This window comes from Sinohyriopsis cumingii, chromosome 17, assembly GCF_028554795.1.
Source record: "Sinohyriopsis cumingii isolate HCF-2022 chromosome 17, ASM2855479v2, whole genome shotgun sequence".
Classification (NCBI taxonomy): domain Eukaryota; kingdom Metazoa; phylum Mollusca; class Bivalvia; order Unionida; family Unionidae; genus Sinohyriopsis; species Sinohyriopsis cumingii.
The window spans coordinates 110,365,097-110,381,299 of record NC_142977.1 but is presented as its reverse complement, the minus strand read 5'-3'; positions in this window follow the sequence as shown (position 1 = coordinate 110,381,299).

Here is a 16,203-nt window from a genome sequence, read left to right as displayed (position 1 = left end):
AGGTTTCGACCGGTCTAAGCAAGCTCACGCCAGTTCAGTCCAGTTCAAAAACCTGCCTGATCCGGTTCAAGCCAGTTCAATCAGGTTTATTCTGGATCAAACCAGATGAATCTGGTTTATTTCAAACTGTTATTATGGCTTTAGACTCGACTGGACGTATTTTAACCGGTCTAAACAAGTTCACGCCACTTCGATTCGGTTCAAACCTATCCAATCGTTTCAACCTAGTTCTAGTCGGTTTATCCTGTATAAACCATTTCAAACCGGGTTATTACAAGCCAATTTTAATTATTCAGATTCTGTTGGACAGGTTCTCCTGGGTCAAACTGCTTCAAACCGCTTTAATACGAGCCTATTGTATGGCCTAAGGCGCGATTGGGCAGGTTTTAACAGGTTAAATCAAGTTCAAGCCAGTTGAAACTTGTTTTCCCTGGATGAAACCTATTCAAACCGATTTATCAGAGGAAGACTGTATGGCTTAAGATTCGATTGGACTGGTTTTTACAGGTTTTATACATTTGAATCCGGTTAAAACCGGTGCCATCCGATTCAACGCATTTCAAATCGGTTCATCCTGGAAGAAGCCAGTTTTTAACTGGTTTATTACAAGCCGATGCCTCAAGACTCGCTTGAACCGGTTTTGTTGTTCATTTCATGCCGGTTCCATCCGGTTATCATGGATCAAACCAGTTCAAACCGAATTATTACAAACCAATTTTGTAGCTTAAGACTAGATTGAAATGTTTTGACCGGTTTTCTCCTACTTAGTATGGTTCAATCCGGTTCCAATCGGTTACATCCGGTTCAAACCAGCTTATCCTGGATCAAACCATTTAAACCAGCTTATTGCAAGGAATATTTATGTATTTAATCTCGATTCAAAAGGACTTTAACTGGTTAAATTTGGTTCGAATCGGTTCCAGCCTGTTCATACCAGTTCAAACCGGTTTATCCTGGATAAAACCAGTTTAAACCGGTTTATAACATGCCGAATTTATGGCTTGAGACTCGATTCGACAAGCTTTAACCGGTTTAAACAGCTTGAAACCGGTTCGAACCGGTTAAATTCGGTGAAAACTAGTTTATTCTGGACCAAGTGGTTCAAACCGCTTGTTTAGAAGGCTATTACTAATAAGAAGGCGATTTTAAGTTTTATGGCCTAATACTCGATTGGTCAGATTTCAACCGGTTTTATAATGTTCGTACCAACTCAATCGGGTTCAGACCTGTTCCATCCGGTTCAGATCAGTGCAAGTTTGTTCTCCTGGTTCAAACCAGTTCAGACCGGTTTTTTACAAGACGGGTTTATGACTTAAGAGTCAGTTAGACAGGTTTCAACCGGTTATATCCTGTTCAAACCGGTCTATCCTTGATCAAACCAGTTCAAACCGGTTTATTAGAAGCCAATTGTATGGCTTAAGACTCAATTGCACTCATTTGAAGAGGCTTTATTATGTTCATACTGATTCAATCCGTTTCCGATCGGTTCCATCCGGTTCAAATCAGTTTAGTCCGGTGTATCCTGCATCAATCCAGTTCAAACGAATTAATTACAATCCGATGTTGTGGTTTAAGATTTGATTGGACATGTTTTAACTGGTTCTAACCAGCTTCAACCGCTTCATGCCGTCTCCAACCTATTCAAACCAGCTTATCCTTAATCAAACCAGTTCAAGTCGGTTTCTTACAAAACAATTTTATGACTTAAGAATCGATTGGATTGGTTTGAACCGGTTGAAACAGGTTCAATCCGGTTCAAACCGGTTCCATCCGGTCCAAGCCAGTTCAAACCGGTTTATCCTTTCTCAAACCAATTCAGAATGGTTCATTACAATCCGATTTTATGGCTTAAGTCTCGATTCGACATTTTTTATCCGGCTTTAGTCGGCTCGAACCGGTTCGAACCGGTTCCATCCGACTGAATTTATATTATTCTGGATCAAGCCAGCTCAAACCGGTTTCTTGCAATCTGATTTTATGGCATGTAAATGAATGAAGAAACATGTTAACGAGATCTTAACGCAGATTTTCTGTTAAGTGACTCTGACCCCAAGTTTGAAGATGTGTGCGAGAGCATATCTTTGAACTTATTGCCTTAAATTCATTCAAGTTTAGAAAAGAACGCATCAACAGGTTTAGGGTTTACATGCAAATGAAAATCTTGAAGCAAAATCTTCACGCAAATTTTTTTCACTGTCACCTTCTAACAAGGTCAAAAGGCAAATGTGCATGCCGCAGAATAAATTACCTTAGATTCATCATGATTCATACAAAATATGGCAGGAATCCATCGACGGGTTTAGGAAATATGTGCAAACAAAAATCAAAATGTTTAACCGGCCTTAACAAACTCTTGGCAACACCCACCCACGTACTGTCATGTCTTGCTTCCTGCTAACATTTAATGAACATTAATCCGACCTATCATGAAATCGTGAATAATGCAAATATATAAAATCATGAGATACTATTTGTAAACCACGATTTATATACTATTGAGAGGCAGTTTTTGTCTACCGCTCACTAGTATATAAGTTGTGCTTTACAGTTTTTAATTTTATATAAAAAAAAATTTTTAGGAACAAGAAGTAGGAGAGCCCCGGATGTTTCTTACCCCAGGGCCTGTGATCGCTCTCTACGGCTCTGGTTATATTGTCTGAAAAATCGTACACAAGATCATTCAACATATGTTTGGTTCTTCATGTTTTCTGTGAATACTGATACATACGAAAGTTGGTGACTAAACTTCTTACAAACAATACGTAGATCATATAATCATTTATATTAAAGTACAAAGACAAACATTTGATTGAATACTCAATCTATTTTGCACACTACACGTAGTGTTAAGTATGGTTTTAAACATGGCAGAATATTACTGCTTACTCATTCAAACTGAAATAATTTAGAATATAAAAGTTTTGTACATCACTTTCAACATGCTGCCATTCAAGTCTATGAAAACGGAGTTGTCATGTTGTTGTTATCATTGTTGTCCTCAACTTGTGGTTTCAGCGGTATTATTGATGTGCGAGGGGAGGTAACCAATTTTGAGGTGTATTGATTATCACTGCTGAGTGATCTGAAACTCGGCCTAAGGTAATTTGCGCTGGATCAGGAAGATGAGTTCAGACCATGAAGTAATGAATTCAGTACTGGAGTCTTCTTCAAAACATAGTTCCAAAATATACAATAGCAACAAGAACGACAACCGAGTTGAAAACAACACCACAGCTCCTTGTTTCCATGGATTAGAGTGGTCGCATGTTGAAAAACCTTCTGCATTTTAAATTTAAATCAATTTGAGAGAGCAAGCAGTAAAATTCTGCCATGTTTAAAACTACGTGTAGTGAGCGCAATATTTTGAGTGTTCGATCAAATGTCTGTCTTGTTACTTTCATATAAATTTTAATATGATTTGCGTCTTGTATGTACAAAGTTTTTTCACCAACTTTAATATGTATCAATATTCACGCAAAGTATGAATAACCTAACATATATTGATTGATCTTGTGTAGCGTACGACTTTGTAGGCAACATAACCTAAACCTCCCACCCCACAACTTTACAGCCAGTTTAAACTAACTTATAGGTAAACAATCAGCTGTCGTGCTTAATCGGCCAATGTCTCAAGGAGAATTCGAGGCCATGTAACTAATTAACTGTTCTCGATAATAAGCAATTTTTATAGATGGCAGCTAAGTTTTGACTTGTCTTGGTCTAAGAGAGAGAGAGAGAGAGAGAGAGAGAGAGAGAGAGAGAGAGAGAGAGTAATTATATCCGATATTCTATGAGACACCACCACTTATTTAAAGAAATGAAAGCTTTGACGAAAGATGCAAATAGAAGAAATGGAAGCGATATTTTATTTCAAATGGGATAAGTACTTAAAAGGACTGTAAAAATAAATTGCTATTAGTTGAACACATAGTGTATATGGACGACCCTCTCTCTCTCTCTCTCTCTCTCACTGTCTCTCCTTTGGTTTAGTACTGTGATAGCAAAATAATAAAGCGAATTACAAGACGGAGGAAGCTGTGTCTAACTTGGATCCTGTCTCCTATGTTTTGAAACAGTCTAACAAAGACAACCTAAATTCATACTCAAATTTAAAATACATTCATTGTTTATCAATAACATGTGTCTTAATGAGTTCAATATGGCTGTCATTTCTAGTTTTACATCGTGTTCCATACAATTCTACTATGCAACACGTACATGTCATCTCAAGACTATGGGTGTTCATTTTGGACTTTGGAGATGGTTTAAGGATTGCGAGGGTCTTTGTTGCATTCCATTGTTTTATATTAATCATGTAAGTATCCGGAATAGTGTTACATAATTTGAATCCAAATCGTCAGAAAATTCTGATATTTCCAGTCAACGCTCTGCAACAACCTGTAGTCTCATTCAAAGCAGTTAAGCAGCAGGGGGGCGAATGGGACAACTTTTTCGACAAAATTTGATTAAGGTTTTAAAACGACAAATAGAGCCTTCCTTCGAAATCTCACTTTTCGAACAAAAAAAAAAATAAAGTCTCCGTTTGGCAAATGGAGACTTAGCGTTTTTTGCTCGAAAACGCTATATTTCGCGACAGCATCTCGTTGGTGTTTTCCCGTGGTAATCATCGGGCGTCCCGCGTCGATGTCATCGCCCCCCCCCCCCCCTGCTGCTAAGTGGTTATTTACAATTTAACCGAATATTTGGTCAAGTCCGATACGATATCGTGTCCGAGGATCATGTAAATTTATCGTTACAAATCCATGTGGGGTCGACTGAGCATGACTAAAAAAGTTTCGAAAAACATTAAAGTCCATGTCACCGCCGCACCATGTCTGCCAAATATTTCGTAGCGTGTGTGTATCAACGCCGTTAAATACAGCAAGAATATTACAGTTGTCTCTGATTACTTTTGGAATCTGAGTGTATCGTTGAGTGACATATATCACGTCAGTGTTTTTATGCCTGCCTCTGGAAAATATCCTAGCTGGGTTTTTTTGATTGTCTAACATAACATCATCGTACACGACTAGATTGTTAACGTCGCCATCAATATCATCAATACCTGGTGCATCATTGATATCCGTAATAAACTCGATGACATTTTTTTTAGCGATCGCTGATGCATTCTCGTTGAAATCTTTCAACACCTCGTAGCATCGTTGATCATCTACGCTAGGGGCGATTAAATACAATTTATCCCATTTCATCCATCTCATTATTAAATTGAGTAACAATTGCGTCTTGCCGGATCCAGATGGTCCGATGATAATCATCCGGATCGAGTTTGGTAACGCTGCAACATGCTTAACTGGTTCTCTTGTTTTAGTCGCTGAAAAGTCAATTATATTCATGTCTCTATACATAAATTATGGATCTATATTGGGTAAAGTGTAGAGTGCGTACTGGCACAAATGATATGACAACCGTTACAACAAGAAATAACAGATCGGCACTTACTGGCAAGTGTGTACAATGCGGTATAAAGAAATTTAGATTTATTTCTATTAGACCCGGAGATGTTTTAAAAAAAAGCGAGGAGGTGATATTGCAGCCAAGTTATCAAAACTCCCCGGAACCCCGTGGGCAAAGTATCCAGGAGAAAAACACCTCCCAGGATATAGCTACTGTGGCCCCGGAACGCGATTAGATATCAGACTCGATGATCAAAATCAACCCCGGCCCGGTGAGTATCCAATAAACGCTATCGATAAGGCGTGTCATGCTCATGATGTTGCTTACAAAAGTAGCGATCTGCAACAGCGTCATATCGCGGACGTAAAATTAATTCACGCGCTAAATGCTATTCCTGATAAATCCTTCAAAGAAAAATTGGCCTCATGGTTGGTAAAATCGGCTATGAAAGGTAAATTAATGATTGGAAGCGGAGCTTCTCGCGCTGGTAATTGAAAACGCTAGCGTTTATAATAACAACATGGAATCCATCTATTATTCTCCGAGAGGATACTGGAAGGGGAAGGCCGCAATTGGTAAGCTTGCAAGCGCTGCAAAGGTAACAAAGGCCACTGCGGCTAATTGGTTGTCCAAACAGGCTATATGGCAAATTTATCTACCACAGCCTAAACAAATCAACTTCTCGCGCTTTGATGTTAGCGTACCTAATGAAGTTCATCAGGCTGATATACTATTTCTGCCGCATGACAACGGTTACAAATACGCGCTAACCGTAGTTGATGTTGCGAGTCGATACAAACAAGCGGAGCCATTAAAAACAAAGTCAGCAACTGAAGTAGCCGATGCGTTTGGGCGAATTTATCGAAGAGGTCCTCTGCGCTGGCCAAATCTATTGCAAGTTGATCCTGGTAGTGAATTTCGCGGAGCTGTTTTATCAACGCTGAAACATCATAGCGTCGCGATACGACGAGGTCATACTGCGCTACATCGTGATCAGGCAATTGTTGAACGATTCAATCGGGCTGTTGCTGAACGGTTATTTGGATATCAATACGCGAAGGAATTCATCCAAGAAAAACGATCTCGTGAATGGGTCAAAAGGTTACCAGGCGTAATTGCCGCGTTAAATAACGAGATTACCCGAGCAATCAACATGAAGCCCAGCGACGCGATTAAAAAAAAGTATATACCCGGAAGATCAAAAATAGATAGCGTTTCCAAGCCGATTCTCGGCGATGTCACTGTTAGATATCTATATGAACCAGGAGAGCTTGAAGGCGGTAAAAAAAGAGCTACTGATCCTATCTGGAGTGTTACCACACATAACATATCAACGATAACACGATCAACTGGTAGACCACCGATCTATAGACTGGATCCAACTGCCCCACAGCGGGGGTTTACACGCGAGCAACTACAAGTGATACCTGACGATACTCAATTACCCCCGCGTGGTCTTAACTAGCGCCGTTGCGTCTATTGCACTCAAGACAGGTCAACCTCACATTGTTTTTGACATGACCGAGACTGTTATCGATCCTGTCCACGGTAAATTGGCGAGCGTCTTTATCCGAATAACGCCAACGCATTACACAATTACAACTCGCGCAGTGATTATTCTGTTGTTGTCGTAACGCAATTATTAATTCGGCATCAATATCAAAACGCCGTTGTGTTTTTTTATCCTGTTGGCGGTAACCCGAGAGTTTTCTATCAATGACGCTTGCATCGATGACTTCGTCAGTGACTTCGTCAGTGACTCCGTCAACAACAATTCTTCGAAGCTGATTTATCCTTCGTACTCTGGACACTGCAAGATAGACTAGATTTGACCATTCGATGCGATTATCAACCATCCAAACAATTGTATCCGTGATAGTCAGTCCCTGCGAGGAATGTATTGTTGTTGCGTATCCTAGCGTCCACGGGGATTTATCAGCAAGTAGCGCGTCCTCGACGACGCTGATATCAACGAGCACGATATCATTCAGCACGAGAATTTGTTTTTTTGTCCCTGACGCTGTCGGGGCCGGGATTTCAACTTCAATGTTCTGCCGCCGTGTATCCGCGGGTCTATAGCATAACGGCACTGGACGCGTTGGAAACTTTTCCTTATGCAACGTAAACAACTTCCGCTGAAGTGTGTCTCTGACTATCTTTCTACTCGCTACAATCAAATCGTTTGGTCTCCATGTTTCCCAAAATTCATTTAACGGCGTTTCCGGAATCACCTCGCGGATTATTTCACATTGAATTCTATCCGGCTGTAATCTGATTAATTTTTTAACCTCGCGCAGTTGTTCATCAAGTGCCCGGTAATCAGTATCGGTTTCTTCATAATAGTCCACAAAACCCTTTAACCAATCATGTGGACCCTCGCCGACAAATGGTGGTGGTTGGCCATGGTCGCCACACATGATCACCGCTGTATTCGCGAGCAGCAACCAATCAAGAAACATTTGTAAAACGTCTAACGAAACAGTACATATTTCATCCCAGATGATAACCTCAGGAATAAATTTTTCACCCATTCGATCAGGAGTCCACTCACCGCCGCTGTATCGAAAAAAGCTGTGATAAGTAACGGCGTCAACATTTCGTTGTTTTATCTCTCGCGCTAGTCTATGGGTCGGTCTAAGCACGATTATACTTGCCCGCGTTCGAAATAATTCAATTGCCCGAGTCGTCTTTCCTGACCCGCCACAGCCGCTTAAATAAATTGTTTTGTGTCTACAAATTGGATCAGAACACGGTGGTGCATTAGACCATTCTGATAGATCATTACCGCGTAGGTAATTGTTTTCAACGGTGACATCTGCTGACGGGGAATAATCGCGTCGTATTTCATTTTTAATTCTCCATGTGCCCCAACTCTCGTCCGGACTAGTAAACTCGGCTATGTTTTCCTTATACTTTACGTCAATATAAAATGAATCAACGGCTACTCTAACCGCGGTGTCGGGAAATCTATTTATCATCGAGAATAAATTTATGCAAGCATAACCCAGCATAGACGCCCTCAAATGCGGGTATGCCGGGCTGTCTCCATCGCTGTAGGTAACAACTGTACCCAACCTTGTTCCATTGGACAAGAAAGCTGTTTCGCAGTTCACGTATCTATTTTTCGCCACTGCGTCCTTGATTACGAAATCATATTCTGCGTCATCTATAATCAGCCGTGAGCAATATCGTTTGTAGTCGCAGTTTTTTCCACCTTGTGTGAACTTACCGATTATTCTTCTACGAGAGATCTTTTGCCTCGCGGTTTCGTTGGTTGAATATCTTTTTGGACCATTCGATGATATATTCCTCGTCGGCATCAATCTGTTTTCTGGACTCGTCAATTATGCTATCTAGACGCTCCGGTTCTGGTAACCAGACTTCAGTCTGCGCTCGGTATGATATAATCGCGTCACTGACAATCAACGAAATTAGCATTTTACAATCAATCATATACCGTAGCAGCGCTATTGGCAACCACTTTTTTTCAGACATGTGCCTACCGATCCAAATATAGCAACAGCGATGAAGTCCTGCCGCGAACTCAAATGATACTACGCGAGCGAATCCGGTTAAATCAAAATCAGGCAGTGGTCCATTAATAGCAACACGAGTCATTTCATGTCTGGGGTGTCCAAATCGTTTGAAATACTCAGCGGCGGATCCATACCCGAGAAAACTCGCTGGATAACAGGCAACCATATCAACGGAAATTATAGCATCGCGGCTGTATTCAGTGTTCCATAGTCCACCGTGATAATATTCCAAACAACTGGATTGTACATCTCGTAGAAATTCCTTGCGTGTTGGACTCCACGAATTTTTCCTTGCTGCGACATGAGCCGCAACCGATGAAATCGTAAAACAATTTGTTAGCAGTTGTTCATCATGCTCTTCAAATTCTATGGCGGTTTTTTTCATCTTGTTGTGAAACGCTTCAGTGCGGTATAATTCACCGTTTGGTCTTACAAACTGATCAAAGGTATCCGCATCGTTTTCAGCGCTGCGAAGTAACCACACTGATACAGGGTCGTTTTTACACAAACAAGCAATAGCATCAAATAGTTTCCTCTCCGCGAGAAAACTATCCTGTATAAATTCTTCGGGTATATACTTTACTGTTCTATCCCGTGGAAACACTGTGATCGCGGGCGTCCACGCGTGTTCGTTATGATCAATAATTTTGATTGGGGCTCCCTTCGATTTGTACTTTGATTCGTGTAATACTTCACCGGTTATCGTTGTAACGGTTATTGGAAATCTCAACGACGTTTCTAATCTCGCTATGTCGCTGATGGTTGCTCCACGCTCGCGCACTGTCTCCTCCCACTGGTTGATTTTGCTACGTCGTAAATCAGTCAATTTGTTTCCTCGACATGCATTTGTAAAATGCTCTATTATTCGTTCTGCTACACAATTTATCCCCGTTGACTGTTTCATCGGCGCTAGTTTTCCGATATCAGGTTTCTTATTTAACGGGTATATTCCATAAACAACTGCTGTTTCAGGATACGCTCGTTCATAGTATGGTCTGTCAATTCCGGTTAACAACCCCGGCTTGGAGTCGCGGCTAACAATGACTGTTTTCTTGTCGCTGAGAACTGGTTCAAATTTATCACGTATGATCCAATCACCTGATTCCACCCGGACAATGAATTTTACTCTGAAGAAATACTCGCTGGAGCCAAGTTGTGATATTATCGTTGCTGCGCGTTTGTCGTTCATGGTAGCATCAACAACGCCATCAATTCGAAATGTTGACCAACTATGAGATGCGCCATCACGCTTGAATTCATTGATACAATCGCGTATTTTACTCAACAGGGTTCTATCGTTTATTAACGCTTTTGGTGCGTCCTTGAGGACTCTATCGAGATTGAACTTAATATTTTTCCAGGGCTTAATTGCTGCTAATCTCTCGAACTCATCCATATAATTAAAACAAGTATTTAAATGAAAGAATATAGTATAATGAATAAATGCAAATGGTTGATGATTGGGTCGACAACCCCGTGCAATAAATCATGTAGAGGTGAATTCTGCGGGTATCATTTACAAAGCGTTCGTAATGGTTCTCTTGGCCTCCTCCCGTGCTTGGTTTGCCACGTTGGTGTAAGAGGAAAATCGCAGTTGTGTATTAATTGTGGCGGAAAGCGATACAGGGAACTAAAACGCTATTATGACAAGCGAATTAAAAACGCTGTCATTGACCCCACCGCTGACTCCGTCATCAAAACCCCCCAAGACTACGTTGAAAGATTTATAATTAAACCAAATAATAAATTAGACAAGTAGTATTATTATATAAATGGACCAAGAGTTCAGACCTCACCCTGTGCTCGCTAATTACGAGGCATCTCGCGACGGCATTGTCAGAAACCGCAGACTGAAGAAGCCGGTTGGTACCGTAAATAATCAGGGGTATTTGATGTTTGGTGCCGGAAAGAAGAAGTACTATGTTCATAGGGCGGTATTTGAGGTATTCAACGGATTAATCGAGAATGGACTTGTGATGATCATATTAATAATAATAAGACTGATAATTCTCTTATAAACTTGCAAGCTATCTCGCAAAGTCAGAATACCAAAAAAGGCGAAACTGGTAAATACCCAAAGAAAGCAAAACCCATAAAGTCATTTGATACAACAACTCACGAGGAAAAAATATTTCAGTCGATGAATGAGGCAGGAAAATATTTTGACATTTGTATCGCCTCAATACGATTTGTTGCAGAAGGAATACAGAATTCAGCGATCTCAAAAAAGACCGGACGCAAAATTCGATTTTCATATGTAAATAAGGCCACCGGCGCCTATGGCGCTGACGAATTGTCTGTAATACCTCTTTTATTTTTAAATACTATCAATAGTAATAAATAACACACCGCGCGGGTTCATTTTGTAAAATAATTTTTTTTTAATTTAAAAACAAGATGTTTTATAAGAATAATGAATATCGAAGACATCAATAATATATTAGCCGAGATTTCAAAATTAAAAAATCAAAGAATTGAATTATCTGATGGTCTCGACAGTGAAAAAATATTATCCGATTATGAGATTATTAACGAGCAATCGAAACGGGGGCGTTTTACCCTGGCCCGCGAGTACTTTTTTATAAAACGATTACAACATACGATTAATGAAAACTTGTACCACAATGACGCAAATGCATCCATTGGACTATTTACTGCCGTTGAAATAATACGAAAAAAACTTGGACGTGTTTATGAACGACGCCGGGAGATTTCTAGCAAGATCAAAAACATTAGAAGGATTATAGACGAAAACTCCGTGGAGCCCCCGATGGTACACTCGGCGGGAAATTAGAAATTGCTTCGCAATTGCAATAATGGTAGGCGAATCACTTACTACTCGGCTAGCCAGAGAGCGGCTAGCGGCGCTTAAAAAGTTCATACCGTTACGAGACAGGGTCCGAGAACAACTTCAAACGCGGCAGCAACTACAAACTGATTTTACCGTTGGAAGCGAACAACTCTTCGCTCCGATAACGAGTGCAACCAAAGACGTGAAAACAGCGATATACGGGGATATTCCCGACGAAGAAAGAAAGAAAAAGGCGTCACTGCTTGGCGTACTTGAAAAGATAGCGGCTCAGACCGAACAAACAAAAAGGTCTTTGAGGCAACCACTCGCTATAATGGACCCACAAGAACCTTATGTTACAATGGCCGACGAAGAAGAACTAGGTGCTACCGCAAGAGAACCAGAAGAAGAAATACCGGAAGAAATACCGGAAGAAATACCGGAAGAAAAAGAGAAAGGGGGGAATATACCCCGTAATGTACTCAAGAAGAGCACAATAGATCAAATTAGAGGCTTCAGCAGCAGGGAAGAATTAGTTGATTTTACTGCCTCTAATTTTGCTAAGAGCATACGAGATAAGGAGCATATCAATAGCGGTTACGAGAAAAATATAAAGACGTTAAAGGATTGGACAAGAATAGTGTATTTAGCGAGTAAACACGAGAATGCATTACCACATCGTGGTAATCCCGATTACGACGCATTCCACAAGGAAGTTGAAAAAAGGGTAAAACTAAAAAAAGGAAAAGGATACTCTGTTGGTAAAGAATCCTACGGCGTTACCTGTCCTAACAGTGTTCTCAGTGATATATCACGGCTAGAGGTACTAATCGGAGGAAAACGAGCCGGAAATAACTCTCCGGAAATAATCAATGAGGCCGCTGATATTTGCAAGCGGTTATTTACGGGCGGTATCATGGACATTAGTGCGTATCGAACGCTCATAGACGAGTTAGTGGATGATTAAAAAAATTATAAAATTGTCGTTTTTGGTCGTTTTTGGTCGGTTTTTTTTTTCGTTTTTGGTCGGTTTTTACGGGTGAAAACCCCAGGAAATCATTTAGAGAAAATCGATGTTTTTGCTGAAAAATCGAAAAAAAACGACTATAGGCAACAAAAAACGACCAAAAATGACTAAATATCAAGAAAAAACCAGAAAAAAACCGGATTTTTATCGAGGGCAAAAACCCAAGGAAATTTTGACAAAATTTATTCCGGTTTTCCACACGGCGGTGGGAAGGGGGTGATCAATCACTAATTGGAAAACTGGTGTTTTTATAATAAAGATGATTATACATTACAACCACGATAAACCAGTACTCGTCTACGTGGTAAACTCGCGATTGCATGTTTACCGCGCGTACTATGGAGATGGTCTCGGTAATACCATTGCGGGGTTATTTACAAGAATGGCTCCAAAAGTAGTGCCGTTAGCCAAACAATTAGGAATGAAGGCTATTGATGTTATTCGTGATAAGGGAATCAGCGCTATTGGAGATGTTGCCGGAAAGGCGCTTTCAGCCGCGCGGGACAAACTAATGTCGTTGGTGAAATCCAGGGGATTTTCAAAAAGAAAACAGATGCCATCAACGACAGTGATGCCTGCAAATGTCAGTAAAGTAATAAATAACGCCGTGGAAGAAAAACTAGAGTCGTTGGCGGCTCAGTCATCCACCAACGCGCCCATGAACGCAATAGCGGGGGAGTGGTCTTAAACAGAATTCAAAGAATTTACGACGAAAAAATCGCAATTGAAAACACCGACATGAATAATAATAAAATGTTTGCGCGAACCGCTGATCCCACGTTTGATATGGATGCCCCAGTGCGCAGGGATGATTCTGTCCGTGATTATCAATTTTATTCTTATTATGCAGCGCAACCTGACCTACGATCGCGAATTGAACTTCAAGTCCAAGATACCAGTAAATATTTTTTGCCGTGTGAAGCGTTTATCGAAATTGAGGGAGAACTCGTGACAAATGCTGCCGATAATGCACCATACGCAGATGACGATCGTGTTCGAGTTGGCTTCGTCAACAACGGTATCATGGCGTTATTTGAGAGCGCCAGATATCTTATTGACGGGCGAGAAATTGAATCAATAGAACGCGAGGTTGATGTTGCAACGACGATAATTGGGTTAGCGAGATACTCGGATGATTACACAAGATCGGCGGGGCCATCTATGATGTTCGCAAAGGACTCCACCGATAACGCTGATCATCTTCAGTACGTTAACGTGCTGACGAAAGAAAATACCGCAGCTGACCAGGCTGAAGCAGCCAATCCAGATCGCAGAGCAAAACCAGGCGCTGATTTCACTGTTATAAAAAGTCTTAACGATAATTACAATATGGGATTCGCAGCACGAGTAACAATGTTGCAAAGACCACGCCGAAAGTTTTCATGCGCGATTCCACTCCATCACATATTTGGATTCTGCAGAAATGTTAGAAAAGTTATCTATGGGGCTAAGCATACAATCGCGCTGACGCGAAGGGGCGATGATAACAATGCAATATGGCGTGCTGCTGGTGTCGCTGCCGGTAAGGTTGTTTTAACTAAAATAGCATTGTGGATGCCGGTGTTAACTCCATCAGTTACCACGGAAGCACGATTGTTATCATTTATGGAACAGGGAGGGAAATCGTTGTTGAGTTGGCTAGCGGTAACAACTGATGCTAAAGAGGATAACGTCGCCGATACGTTTACATGGCACTTGGCGTCAAAACAAGGCGTTTCGGCCCCGCGTCATATTTTTATAGCGCTACAGAATAGGGAACGATTGGGTAATCAAGAACGCAGCCATATGATATTTGATCAATTAGGAGTCAGGGATGTTTCGCTGAGAATAAACGGACAACAGGAACCATCCGAGGATATACAGCTTAATTACGGCGACAACCATATCGCACGTGTGTATCATCGATTGCTGTCATATATGGGTCGTGATCAAAACGTCGACACTGGTTTGCAAATATCACAATCTAATTTTAAAAAACTGTATCCGATTTATTATTTTTCGCTGGAACATCTTGATTTAACGAGACAATCCGTCGTTGATATACACTTCCGAGCTCGTATAGCCCCGGGTGGTGTTAATTACAGAGCGGTTGCTGTCATTCTCAGCGATAAATCAATGCTGTTGGAAGGTGTTGGCGGACGAATGAGAATCATTGATGCGCCAGTAGAAAACATGTAATTGAAAGCACAAACGCGTTTACAATAAAATGTCGTATAGTGTCGTCAGTGTAGAGTTGACTGATGGTCAAGTCAAGAAATTACGATCAAAGTCGGCTAAACAATGCGGGACCACAATAACGCTGAAGCCGTCGCAGATGGCGGGTGGTAATCATAAGATATCGTTGACGGCGCGTCAAATAAAACATTTCAATAATGCGATGAAGAATAAAAAGGGTGTTCAAATAGATTTCTCGGCCGCAGCGATTAAAACATGGAAAAGACCGGTGGGATATTTCCGCTGTTAGCTGCGATTCCAGCGTTGATTGCCGCGGCCGCACCAGCAGTGGCTAAGGCGGCAGCGTTAGGAGCCGTTGGTACCGCGGCGGGAATGGCACTGAAAAAGGCAACCGGGAAAGGCTATAAAAAAAACAACCCGTAGCCGGAAAGGGTCTAAGACTACCGGGAACCCCGTATTTATGGTACTCGGGAAAGGGTCTAAGACTACCGGGAACCCCGTATTCATGGTACTCGGGAAAGGGTCTAAGACTACCGGGAACCGTTTAATGACTCCCATGTCTAATTTTGATTTAATAGACGCCGCAAACGCGTTAGCGATAAAAAACTTCAGAGGTGTTTTTATGAGGGATCAATTACCGGCGGCACCAAGGAATATTGAAACAGGCATAATTAACCTCGATGGGTCCTCCGGAGCGGGAACTCATTGGGTTACATACGCGATTGATCCGCGTGCGATCGTCTATTTTGATTCATACGGGTTAGCTCCGCCGACCGAGTTTATGCGGTATATCCGGGCGTGTTCAGCCCGGGCGTGTTCAGCCCGGGTTTTTTATTCCACGCTGCCAACACAGCGATTAAGCGACCCACCGATATGCGGCCGTGAGGTATTGAACGTACTCGCGGCGATTTCATCATCGCGGAAACCACCTCATGTGGTTGTAAACGAATACACTAGTGGGGTCGTAGAGGCCCGGCGGGTTAATTAGAAACGCCGTTTTTTTTTACAATAACGATGATTGATATTTGGGGACGACCGGTTTCGGCGCTGAAAAAATCCACGGAAACGCCCGCCACCGATGACATAAAAAAACTAATCGAGGATGAAATCGCTGATACGTTGAATTTAACCAGTGTTGACCCAGGTGAAATAGTCGTATTTCAGGACCGCCAGGGTAAATTGAAATCCAGTAATGTGTCGCTTGATGACGTTTTAATACGACAGCGTGACGCCGCCGAGGGCACTATCGCGTTGTATAC